This window comes from Zootoca vivipara, chromosome 1, assembly GCF_965207765.1.
Source record: "Zootoca vivipara chromosome 1, rZooViv2.hap1.1, whole genome shotgun sequence".
Classification (NCBI taxonomy): Eukaryota; Metazoa; Chordata; class Lepidosauria; order Squamata; family Lacertidae; genus Zootoca; species Zootoca vivipara.
Window position 1 is genome coordinate 59,602,848 of NC_142582.1, and position 12,451 is coordinate 59,615,298.

Genomic DNA, 12,451 nt, shown 5'->3' on the forward strand with positions numbered 1-12,451 from the left:
TGTTCTCTCGCATGTACAGTAGTAAGGACTGGATTTCAGCTTGGTGAGATGAGTGAGAAGAGCTGTTTTATTAATTTGTCCCCATCCCTGCACATTCCCGCCTCCGAGAACAAGGGCCTGCCCATTCTCAATATTGTGCTGGTTCTGGGAGGGGCCAGTTTCCAAACACTCATTTCGTGGGAGCTAAGACTAAAATACAATGAATGCCTCTCCAATAAACTGAATACAAGACAGAGGTGGGGTCTGAGCCCCCAAACCACTTTATTGAATTCACATTGCTAGGAAGATCCTGGCACACAAAAACCTCACAGCCAATGGTAGGCTTCCTTACAGACAGTTTTCAGGGCCAAACAGAAGAAGAGTTTTGCTTGATTAGACACATCCAGTCCAGCATCCTGTTCTGAACAATAGCCAGACAGATGCCTCTGGAAAACCCTTAATCAGGACATAAAGGCCTTGTTGTATACTCCCAGTATTTGGTATTATCAGGTATATGTACTTTGATTGTGGAGGTTCCATTTTGCTATAATTGCAGATAACCTTACATGTACATGTCCTCTAGGGATTTCTCTAATCTCTTAAAAATTCATCTAAGCTAATGGCTCCCACTGAGTCATGTGGTAATGAATTGTATAAGATAAATATGCATGGTATAAAATAGTAGTTTGTTCTGAACCAACTGCTAGTGAGTTTCACTGAGTGTTCCTGAGACATAGGTGGACGGGTGGGAGGCTTGTTGGGCAGGCAGACGGTTGGGGAGGAATTGGATCATGCCATGCTCCTAATTAAGGTATGAATTGGACTCAGAATAAACTGGGATATTTCTGAGATTTGGGGCAGCATTTCTGAGCCACAGTTCTAAGCCTGCTGAGGGGAGCTCTCCCTACCATTAAAATGTTTGTTTCATGTTTATGCCTTTAAACGATTTGTTCTTCCAAAGTCCTTCTTTGCTTGCCTCCTCATCAATGTGCATTTGTTTTGCCAGCAACTGTTTCTGATTTGGGCAAGATTCCCATTTTTAAAAGGAAGGGTTGACACTGCTTTTAGCGATGTAAAGGCTTCCTTTTAAAAATGGAAATCTTTTCTTGAAGGAATTTAACCTCCTCTAACCCCACCCTCATTTCCTTTTTAGAAGTCTTCTCATTTTATTTTAAACTTGAATTCCCTTTCTGAAACTAAATACAGCTGTGTGATACTTTCTAGGCAACGTGTGTGTGTGTGTGTGCGCGCGCGTGTGTGTGCGCGCCTTCTTTTCACATGTTATGTTGGGCAGTGCTGTGGTCACTGTTCCAAGCAGAAAACAAGATCTATGTGTTCCAGCCAATGATGAGTCCATGTGACATTCCTTTGTGTTCATATGAGCTTTTGAGGATGCTGGGGGTAAATTTAGACCTGGAAGGTGTGTGTTCTTCAGGTCATTGTCCCCATAAGGCCAAGGAACTAGAGCTTGGAGTGCAGTAAACAGAAGATATTGCTCTGTTCACTAGGTGATGCTGGAAGACCGGGACCCCTGTATCCAATCCACAGGTTCCCTTTTGCCAACAGCCATGTTCAGTGTTGCATACATAGTTGTATTCAAAGGTGACTCTGCACTAGCTGATGTGCTTTTTCTTGTGCCAGGCAGGCCACCTGATTTACACCAATCCCCTTTACCAATTGCACCCCTCTATTCCATATCTGCTCCTGCTCTAGATGGCCTGTAACCAAGAGAAGCCTTTGAGAGGCATAGGGAGGCTGCACTGGGTAGGATGGATTAGCAGAAATCATGCCCTGCCTTGCAGAAACGCTTCTTAGAACCACTAGTGACTTGTTCCCCACTACACCAGCAATAGGGAACCTGCAGACTTCTGGATGCTTTGGAGCCCACCTCCCCTCAAGCCCCAGCCAGCATGGTCAGTGGCCAGGCATGATTGGAGCTGAACTTCAGTAACATCTGGAGGGGCATAGGTTCCCCATCCCTGTCCAATTGGATGTTCATTTCTGCTCCTGAAGAGGACTCTTACGCACTGTGGACACACAGAGTCCACGGTAGGGTAGTCCTCATCTTCAGACCTCCAGTTCAAGGTGGTTCTGCTGTTACTGCCACCAGGTCATGGGGAACAGGGCGGGCTAGCAGGAGAAGGTGTTGCTTGCTGTCCCTAGCTTTGCCCACTATGTGTTGTATTCACTGTAGCGCTAAGGGTGACGTTCCATCAGGGCTGTGCACCCTCTCCCTCTTCTCACCCTACCATTCACCCTCTAAATCTGTTCTGGGGGTCCCACGACACTCCAGAGCACATGTAGGGATGGTGCAGGGTGAGGAAATGGGGGAATTCTGATGCATTAGTGCGAACCCTTTTTTGTTGTTGTTGTTGTTTAGTCGTTTAGTCGTGTCCGACTCTTCGTGACCCCATGGACCATAGCACGCCAGGCACTCCTGTCTTGCACTGCCTCCCGCAGTTTGGTCAAACTCATGTTCGTAGCTTCGAGAACACTGTCCAACCATCTTGTCCTCTGTCGTCCCCTTCTCCTAGTGCCCTCAATCTTTCCCAACATCAGGGTCTTTTCCAAGGATTCTTCTCTTCTCATGAGGTGGCCAAAGTATTGGAGCCTCAGCTTCACGATCTGTCCTTCCAGGGAGCACTCAGGGCTGATTTCCTTAAGAATGGATAGGTTTGATCTTCTTGCAGTCCATGGGACTCTCAAGAGTCTCCTCCAGCACCATAATTCAAAAGCATCAATTCTTCGACGATCAGCCTTCTTTATGGTCCAGCTCTCACTTCCATACATCACTACTGGGAAAACCATAGCTTTAACTATACGGACCTTTGTCGGCAAAGTGATGTCTCTGCTTTTTAAGATGCTGTCTAGGTTTGTCATTGCTTTTCTCCCAATAAGCAGGCGTCTTTTAATTTCGTGACTGCTGTCACCATCTGCAGTGATCAAGGAGCCCAATAAAGTAAAATCTCTCACTGCCTCCATTTCTTCCCCTTCTATTTGCCAGGAGGTGATGGGACCAGTGGCCATGATCTTGGTTTTTTTGATGTTGAGCTTCAGACCATATTTTGCGCTCTCCTCTTTCACCCTCATTAAAAGGTTCTTTAATTCCTCCTCGCTTTCTGCCATCAAGGTTGTGTCATCTGCATATCTGAGGTTGTTGATATTTCTTCCGGCAATCTTAATTCCGGCTTGGGATTCATCTAGTCCAGCCTTTCGCATGATGAATTCTGCATATAAGTTAAATAAGCAGGGAGACAATATACAACCTTGTCGTACTCCTTTCCCAATTTTGAACCAATCAGTTGTTCCATATCCAGTTCTAACTGTAGCTTCTTGTCCCACATAGAGATTTCTCAGGAGACAGATGAGGTGATCAGGCACTCCCATTTCTTTAAGAACTTGCCATAGTTTGCTGTGGTCGACACAGTCAAAGGCTTTGGCATAGTCAATGAAGCAGAAGTAGACGTTTTTCTGGAACTCTCTAGCTTTCTCCATAATCCAGCGCATGTTTGCTATTTGGTCTCTGGTTCCTCTGCCCTTTCGAAATCCAGCTTGCACTTCTGGGAGTTTTCGGTCCACATACTGCCTAAGCCTGCCGTGTAGAATTTTAAGCATAACCTTGCTAGCGTGTGAAATGAGCGCAATTGTGCGGTAGTTGGAGCATTCTTTGGCACTGCCCTTCTTTGGAATTGGGATGTAGACTGATCTTCTCCAATCCTCTGGCCATTGCTGAGTTTTCCAAACTTGCTGGCATATTGGGTGTAGCACCTTAACAGCATCATCTTTTAAAATTTTAAATAGTTCAGCTGGAATATCATCACTTCCACTGGCCTTGTTATTAGCAATGCTTTCTAAGGCCCATTTGACTTCACTCTCCAAGATGTCTGGCTCAAGGTCAGCAACCACACTACCTGGGGTGTATGAGACCTCCTTATCTTTCTGGTATAATTCCTCTGTGTATTCTTGCCACCTCTTCTTGATGTCTTCTGCTTCTGTGCGAACCCTTACACTGCCACAACTATTTAGTTGACTGCCTCCCTAGATGTACCCTCTAAGGCAGCAGTGTGGGAAACTGTGACCTTCCAGACGTTGTTGGACTCCCAGCTCCTATCAGCTTCAGCCAGCATGGCCAATGGCTAGGGATAATAGGAGTTCAGCAACATCTGGAGGGATACAGCTTCCCCAGCCCTGTCTTCAGGGTCTTCAGAAATAACGTGACTTAAAAGCATTGTCATTATAGCCTTCTGCTGAGTTGAAAACACTCAAACCATGCTGTGTTTTTAAGGCACCAAATTGTTCCCATGTCCAGGATATAACAGTTGCAATTTTTACGAGGGAAAACATTTAGCTGCCAAGATCATGGACAAAGTGTAACTAACAACATGAACTGAAAACAACCTGGGGCGTAAAGAGGAAGTGTTTTTGATTGTGTGCAGCTTCCCACTCCTGAAACAAAATAGGCCTTTCAGTATTTTTCTTAGGAGATTTTTTGCTCTGTTAAAGTTGACGCCTTAGAATGAACAGCTTTGACTTTTTCTAAAGCTGTCAGTGCATGTTGTGAACCTAAGGAGTGATAGGAACAACAATTTAGAGTTCCTAAACAGCAGAAAGGGGCCAACTATTGCTGTTAGAAATCTTTCTTAATGCCTCTGAAATAATATTATAGTGTAAAAAGAAAGAGACAATTTTATTTTCCTTGGTGTTAAAATTGTAGTAGAAATGTGCTCACAGAAAATTAACTAGAATTATTCTGAGAGCATAGCATTCTCCAACTAAGCCCTATAAGCAGATGTAAAATACAACTGAATAGAATAACAGATTTCCCCCCACAACTCCCTATGTATAATGCATGACCAGTATTTGCTGGGTTTTTGTGTGTGTGCTGTTGTTGCAAAAAAAAGGAAGAAGCTTACTTAAAGCTAAATGAGAAGGCACTGCAGTGTGTGTGGATGCTAATCTGATAACAAACCCAGGAGCTGTTGATTAGATGCATTTTCTAGACAATAAAAGCAATAAAGATCACTTAGGGGCACAAAGACCGTTAGGATGAACAATGAGGCAATTTCTACCACCATATTATAAAATGTGTGCAGAACTGAAGCACCCAATTGAATTCTTATACTTGAAGTTACTTGGGATTACTCTGTTTACAGTAGTGCAAGATCAACCGAAGTCTGAATAATTTACTTTCTAATTTGCTTAATAACCAAAAATCTCTAAGTCTGTAACTCCCCAGCCCTGCCCCAATGTTTGTGTGTAAGAGGGATGGGTGTGCAAAGCAGTGACTTCATGGTTTACTTAGTGTGTAGGTGAAGCAAGTCTGCTTCTAGAGACGTAACTGAGTTTTGTCATTCCTTGGCTCAGAAAATGATTCTTGGTGACTTGCAATTCTTGTCTTAAAAACAAGGTGAACGTCTTGATCTTCAAGTTGTTCTCTCGTTTACCCACTTACCAGCTCTGCTTAGTTGGTGATTGCTCTAGCAGCAGCAATGATGGTGGCAGAAGGAAAGGATCTTTCTCTCTTCCCCTCTGCGTCTCTTCTTCCTCCCTGACTGGAAACATAGCTCTGCCAAGGGCACATGACGATGCCGGATGCACAAGAAAATTACATTTCCTAGAATTCCTGGTGCCAGAGAGATGACAGGGAAGACTAACAGACTCATATCTCCCAGAGCTACAACAGCCACCACAGATTAGAAGAAGGAGGGAGGGATGAACAGAGAACTGATCTACCAGGTAGTGATGCGTGAGGGCTCATGAGAGGCAGGGCCATTTACTCGGGGGTGCAAGGGGTGCGGGGCACCCGGGCGCTGAATTCTGGGAGGCGCCAGAGCCGCCTAAGTTCTTAACTATCTACCTGTTATGAAATAATAAGCTAGAAAAACAAAATACACATATACCTAGGTATTACCGAAATGTATACCTACTGTTTCACTAAAGGACTTTCGACTTTGTGCGCTCATTTACCAAAAAGACGCCACGCCAGCGGCAGTGCTTGCCATTCTCAGCAGTGGCGCTTGTCAGACTCAACGATGGCGCTTGTCATTAACTCTTGAAATTAACTATTACATCACAATATTATGTTACGTATTGTATTGAGCTGCTATGCGGCAGCGGGGTCAGTGGCACCTTTGACACGACTGATGTTTCTCCTAAGTAGGTGCCTAAACAATACTTATAAGTTTAGGTGTGGTGTTCTATACCTTTGAAACTGCAATTAATCCAGAATGAGGCAGCTAGTCTGGTGACTGGGAGTGGCCGCCGGGACACATAAGCCCGGTCCTGAGAGATCTACATTGGCTCCCAGTACATTTCTGAGCACAATTCAAAGTGTTGGTGTTGACCTTTAAAGCCCTTAACGGTCTCGGTCCTGTATACCTGTCCTGAGGAGCGTCTCCACCCCCATCATTAAGCTCAGACACTGAGATCCAGCGCTGAGGGCTTTCTGGCGGTTCCCTCAATGCAAGAAGTGAGGTTACAGGGAACCAGACAGAGGGCCTTCTCGGTAGTGACACCCGCCCTGTGGAATGCCCTCCCATCAGATGTCAAAGAGATAAACAACTACAGTGGTACCTCGGTTTATGAACACAATTGGTTCCGGAAGTCTGTTCATAAACTGAAGCGTTCATAAACTGAAGCGAACTTTCCCATTGAAAGTAATGGAAAGTGGATTAATCTGTTCCAGACGGTCCGCGGAGTACTTAAACTGAAGCGTTCATAAACTGAAGCGAACTTTCCCATTGAAAGTCCCATTGGGAAAGTTCCAGACGGGTCCGCGGAGTAGTCAACCTGAAGCGTACTTAACCCGAAGCATGGGTGTAATTGGTTCCGGAAGTCTGTTCATAAACTGAAGCGTTCATAAACTGAAGCGAACTTTCCAATTGAAAGTAATGGAAAGTGAATTAATCCGTTCCAGATGGGTCCGCGGCGTTCGTAAACTGAAAATTCATAAACCGAGATGTTCATAAACCGAGGTTCCACTGTACTTGACATTTAGAAAACATCTGAAGGCAGTCCTGTTTAGGGAAGTTTTTAATATTTAATGCTGTATTGTCTTAATATTCGATTGGAAGCCGCCCAGAGTGGCTGGGGAGACTCAGCCAGATGGGCTGGGTACAAATAATAAATGGTTATTATTATGATTATTATTATTATTATGTATAAGTGTATTGTAAACAAAGGAGCAAATTAAAAGTTTGTTTCCTTTTCCTCCCTTCTTTCGTAAACAAGAGATAAGACAAAAAAATTCCTTCAGTAGCACCTTAAAGACCAACTAAGTTTTTATTTTGGTATGAGCTTTCGTGTGCATGCACACTTCTTCAGATACAGTGAAATAGGAGTCCCCAGGCACTTATGTAGAGAAGGGGTGGGGAGGGGGTGGGGATAGGGAGGGGGTGGGGGATCACTCAGAAGGGTGGTGGAAATGGGTGATTGACTGACTGATAGCTGTTGATGACCGAAAACGACTGCAAATGGTTTTGCTTGAAAAAGCAAGGGTTGAGATGGCTGAAGATCGCTTATCATGTATAATGAGATAAGAATCCGATATCTCTGTTCAAACCAGGTCCCTCCATGGTTTTGAGCTTGGTGATAAGTTGTAATTCAGCAACTTCTCTTTCCAGTCTATTTCTGAAATTCTTTTGTAGTAAGACAGCTACTTTGAGATCTTGTATAGAATGTCCTGGGAGATTGAAGTGTTCTCCTACTGGTTTTTCTGTCTTCTGGTTCCTGATGTCAGATTTATGTCCATTTATCCTTTGGCGTAGGGTTTGGCCTGTTTGTCCAATATAGAGAGCTGAAGGGCACTGTTGGCATTTGATGGCATACACAATGTTAGAAGATGAGCAATTAAATAGTCCTGAGATGGTATGTTGGATGTTGTTGGGGCCAGTAATGGTGTTGTCTGGGTGTATGTGGCAGCAAAGTTGGCATCTGGGTTTATTGCAGGCTCTGGTACCAGTGTCCATGTTAAGTCTGGTGGTTGTATTATTGTGGGTGAGGAGTTGTTTAAGATTGGGTGGCTGTCTGTAGGCAATGAAAGGTCTTCCTCCCAGAGCTTGAGAAAGAGAGCTGTCATTGTCCAGGAGAGGCTGTAGATCTCTGATGATGCGTTGTATTGTTTTAACTTGGGAGCTGTATGTGATGACTAGTGGTGTTCTGTTATTTTGTTTTTTGGGTCTGTCTTGCAGCAGGTTCTCTCTAGGTATCTGTCTGGCTCTGTTGATCTGTTGTTTAACTTCATCAGGTGGATATTTTAGTTCTAAAAAGGTTTGCTGTAGATCTCTTAGGTGAGATTCTCTGTCTGTAGAGTTGGAACAGATGCGGTTGTAACGTAGGGCCTGGCTGTATACGATGGATTGTTTGGTATGTTTGGGATGGTAGCTAGAAGCATGTAGATATGTTTGTCGGTCAGTTGGTTTTCTGTATAAGGTGGTGTCTATATGTCCATCCTGTATTTTTATAGTAGTGTCCAAAAAATGTATTTCTTGCATAGATTGGTTCATTGTTAGGTTGATGGTGGGGTGAAAGTCATTGAATGTCTGGTGGAAGGTTTCCAGGGTCTGTTGTCCATGTGTCCAGATAATAAAAATATCGTCAATGTATCGCAGGTACAGGAGAGGTTTGAGTGGGTAGGAGTTAAGGAAACGTTGTTCTAAATCTGCCATGAAGATGTTGGCATACTGTGGGGCCATGCGGGTGCCCATGGCTGTGCCGCTGATCTGGAGGAACAGGTCATCACCAAATTTGAAGTGGTTGTGGGTAAGGACAAAGTGGCAGAGTTTGGTAGCAAAGTCCGCTGTGGTTTTATCTGAAATGGTGTTCCTTATGGCTTGTAAACCATCATTGTGTGGGATGCTGGTATATAGAGATTCCACATCCATAGTGGCTAGTATAGTATTGTTAGGAAGATTGTTCAAAGATTGTATTTTCCTCAGAAAATCTGTGGTGTCACGTACGTAGCTGGGAGCACAGATAGCATATGGTTTCAGAACAGAGTCCATATAGCCGGAAACACCCACTGTAATGGTGCCAATACCTGAGATGATGGGGCGTCCTGGATTTCCTGGTTTGTGTATTTTGGGTAGAAGATAGAAAGTTCCTGGCCAAGGTTCCGCTGGTGTGTTTGTGAGGATCTGTTCTTGGATGACCAACTTAGTTGGTCTTTAAGTTGCTACTGAAGGAATTTTTTTATTTTACTTCGACCCAGACCAACACGGCTACCTACCTGTAACAAGAGATAAGACATAAGCATGGTGTCTGACATAAGCATAATAAAAGTTAATTTGGGGGCTAAACTAAATTTGGGGGCGGTGGGCGGATCTTTGCACCCCGGTGGCGCATATGCTAAAGATAGCGCCGATGAGGGAAGCCAAACCAAGCCTGGGGGGGGGCTCACCAAACCCTTGAGGGTTATGCTTGAGGTAGCCAATGTGGAGCGCTTCAGACTATGTTGAACTTCAACTCCCGCTGTCCCTGACCATTGCCCACACTGGCTGAGGCTGATGGGAGTTGGAGTCCAAGAACATTTGAAGGGCACCGTGTTAGCTACCTCTGCATTATGGCATTTAATTCATGTGTGTGTGTGTGTGTTTATGCTAGATGCTCACATCTTTATTATTCCAGAATGGAGAGATGTGCAACAAGGCTTTAAAATATTAAAACAATAACACCATTAAGAACAGGCATCCCCAAACTGCGGCCCTCCAGATGTTTTGGCCTACAACTCCCATGATCCCTAGCTAACAGGACCAGTGGTCGGGGAAGATGGGGATTGTAGTCCAAAACATCTGGAGGGCCGAAGTTTGGGGATGCCTGATTCAGAACATCACATCATAAGCCCTCTCTGTACATGTGTGCTTTCATCTGCATGATACATGAACTCATGGGAGGGGCAGTAACCAGAGCAGGTGGCGCTCGCAACACTGTGTCATAATTCCAGCTGTGCCTATGGGCCTCGTAAAAGTTAGCCACCCCAATCTACGAAGTGCAGCAGCATCAATAAAAAACACCATACTAAAACATGAAGCAAGGTACTAATCCATCAGCAGAAAAACTTAAGTTCTACGATTAAAAAAAAATGGAAAAAGGAAAGACTCTGTCAACACCAGCTTACATGTTTTCAAGAAAAGAATTCACCTTTTCAAAATGAAGACTCTCCTTCACCTCTTGGCAACTCCAAGGCAGCCCACAATGAAGAAGAGTTGCCCTGCTTACATGGAAGTCCTTCTTGTGTTACCCCTGTTCAGGCTGTCTGGAGAATAAAGATAAGGAAGAGAAGTGGCAGTATATCTGCTGTAATTGGGTAGGAAAGAGGAGGTGTCAAAAATAATTATTCAGTACAAGCATTCAGAACTTGCTGTATTTTAATTCAAGGCGGGATAAATGCTGCCGTCATCAGGAAGCTAGCCGAAGGTGTCATCTTTGATAAACAGGGCCTGCTTCACACATTTCCTGCGAAATCAATATAGGCCTGGTACTTATTTGCTAATATATCATGCCATCTTAGCAGTTCTGTTTTTGTTTTTGTCACTCTTTTGTTTCGGTGATTAGTGTCTCCTTTCACCGTGACAATTTGGGGGCCTTCCGGAAGACAGTAAAGCTATCAAAACCAGCCCTGTTAGTGGTTTGGTTTTTGTTTTATTCCACACAGCAGCAAGCTCTAAAAACTGTCAGGAGTCATTGTTTCATCACTCTTCTGTGAATTGTTTGGCACTGCAAACAAGAAATGGTGGGGAACTAGCAGAAGGTTCGGAGGAGGGCAATACATTAATAACTGAGTACAATTATCCATAAATCGCAGAAGCATGGATGTCAAGGGTAAAAAATCAAAACAGACAGGCATCAGACAACCCTGAAAACAAAACTTTTTAAAGCACATTTCTGTGTTTGTTTCAAAGTCCCTTGCTGTTTTATTTCTTACCTATGTCCCACCTGACCAGAAACCCCTCTCCTAGTATTCTTTACATGCAGTACCCGCCAAACTATTCACAATAAACATTTTAAGAGTGTACATAAAGAGTAACTAAACTGCATGAAAAGCAGTTGTTTTCATATGGCCCAATAGACCTTAGAAAAGGCTCAGGGATAAATGTTTATGTTTCTTAAAGGCATATTGGTAACAAACACAGAATGTGTTTGACTGCATTTTACCAATTAAAAAAAATTATTTTCCATGATAATAAAACTTTTAGCAACAATCTAGTTATATAATTGTTTCAAGCATATACTTAAGACACTAATGGTTAATATAGCATCTCTCGAGCCAAGGAGAGAAGTAACTATACAACCTTTAGACCTGAAGGCAGCCCTGTATAGGGAAGTTTTTTAATGTTTTATTACCGTATGTTTTTATATACTGTACATTGGAAGTTGCCAAGACATTGGAAGTTGCAATCCAGACAGATGGGTGGGGTACAAATGAACAATTCTTGTTGTTGAACAGGATATCCCTGTTTTCATCGGAGAAATGTTGGAGGGTATGAGATGGGAGTATTCTGGTTCAGACAGAATCGTGTGTGTAAATACTATGTGTGTAATTGTCTGAATAATCATATGATGTGCTCTTGGCTTTCTTTTTTCCTAACATCTTCCAATTCTAAAGATTTTCTATGACCCCTTCTTTGTTTTTACAACCCACGCCCTTCTTGCAGACATTTAGTTAATATTTTCCTCTATTGTTTGAGTGAAAATGGCACATCTGTCTTGCACGCATAGTTTCTCTTTTGGCCTTTTGAGATGGGTAATGTGCAGTTCTAAATCTCAGTTTTGAAAGGCAAGGAACTTAAATGGCATTCTGTGTGACTGGTCTCATGTAAAATCCCTTTTATTTTGTTTTTTTCTGCTTAATTTTTGGCATTTCTATATGAATCATTGCAAATGTTAGCATTTGCTCACCATTATAAACCACAAATTAATAAAAAGTTTGCTGTGTAGACTAAATGCGCATACTGACAGACAGGATTTTACTCATCTAGTTTGGCCTTGTGGATCGGTTGTTTTAAACAAATAACTTGCATGGGGAAGGGGGGGTGAGAAGAGAGGGATTTAAGTCTTTGCCCCTGCCATGGTTCTAGCTGGAATCATAAACCTCCCCCTACAAACCTGCTGTTCATAGTAGGATGAATACTCTGATTGGTGCCAAGTTAATTCAGTAAAACAGCTAGTCTAGGAACTGGGATTTCACCTACACTGGATAGGGTAGCACATCCCTAAAAAACACAGTTTCATAGCTTGGGGGTGCTCCTGGACTCAGTCTTGACCCAGGATGTCCAGTTGGGCATCGTGGCCAGGAGTGCCTTTGTGTAAATGATGTCCCAATTGGGTCCATTCATGGAAGAGGGTTGTTCTGGCCATGGTGACAGGTGCCATAGTTACAACAAGCCTTGCAATGTGCTGTATGTGGAGCTGCCTTTGATGAGTGCCTGGAAAAGACCACATTTGCTCTCTGCCCTCGTTTTTCTCATCCATGAAA

At 43.4% G+C, this 12,451-nt stretch overlaps 1 protein-coding gene across 6 annotated transcripts in view; it reads left to right on the top strand.

The window, feature by feature from the left end:
- TSPAN4 (tetraspanin 4) overlaps positions 1-12,451 on the top strand; it is a 517,256-nt gene that overhangs the window by 435,309 nt on the left and 69,496 nt on the right. The window lies entirely within an intron of this gene.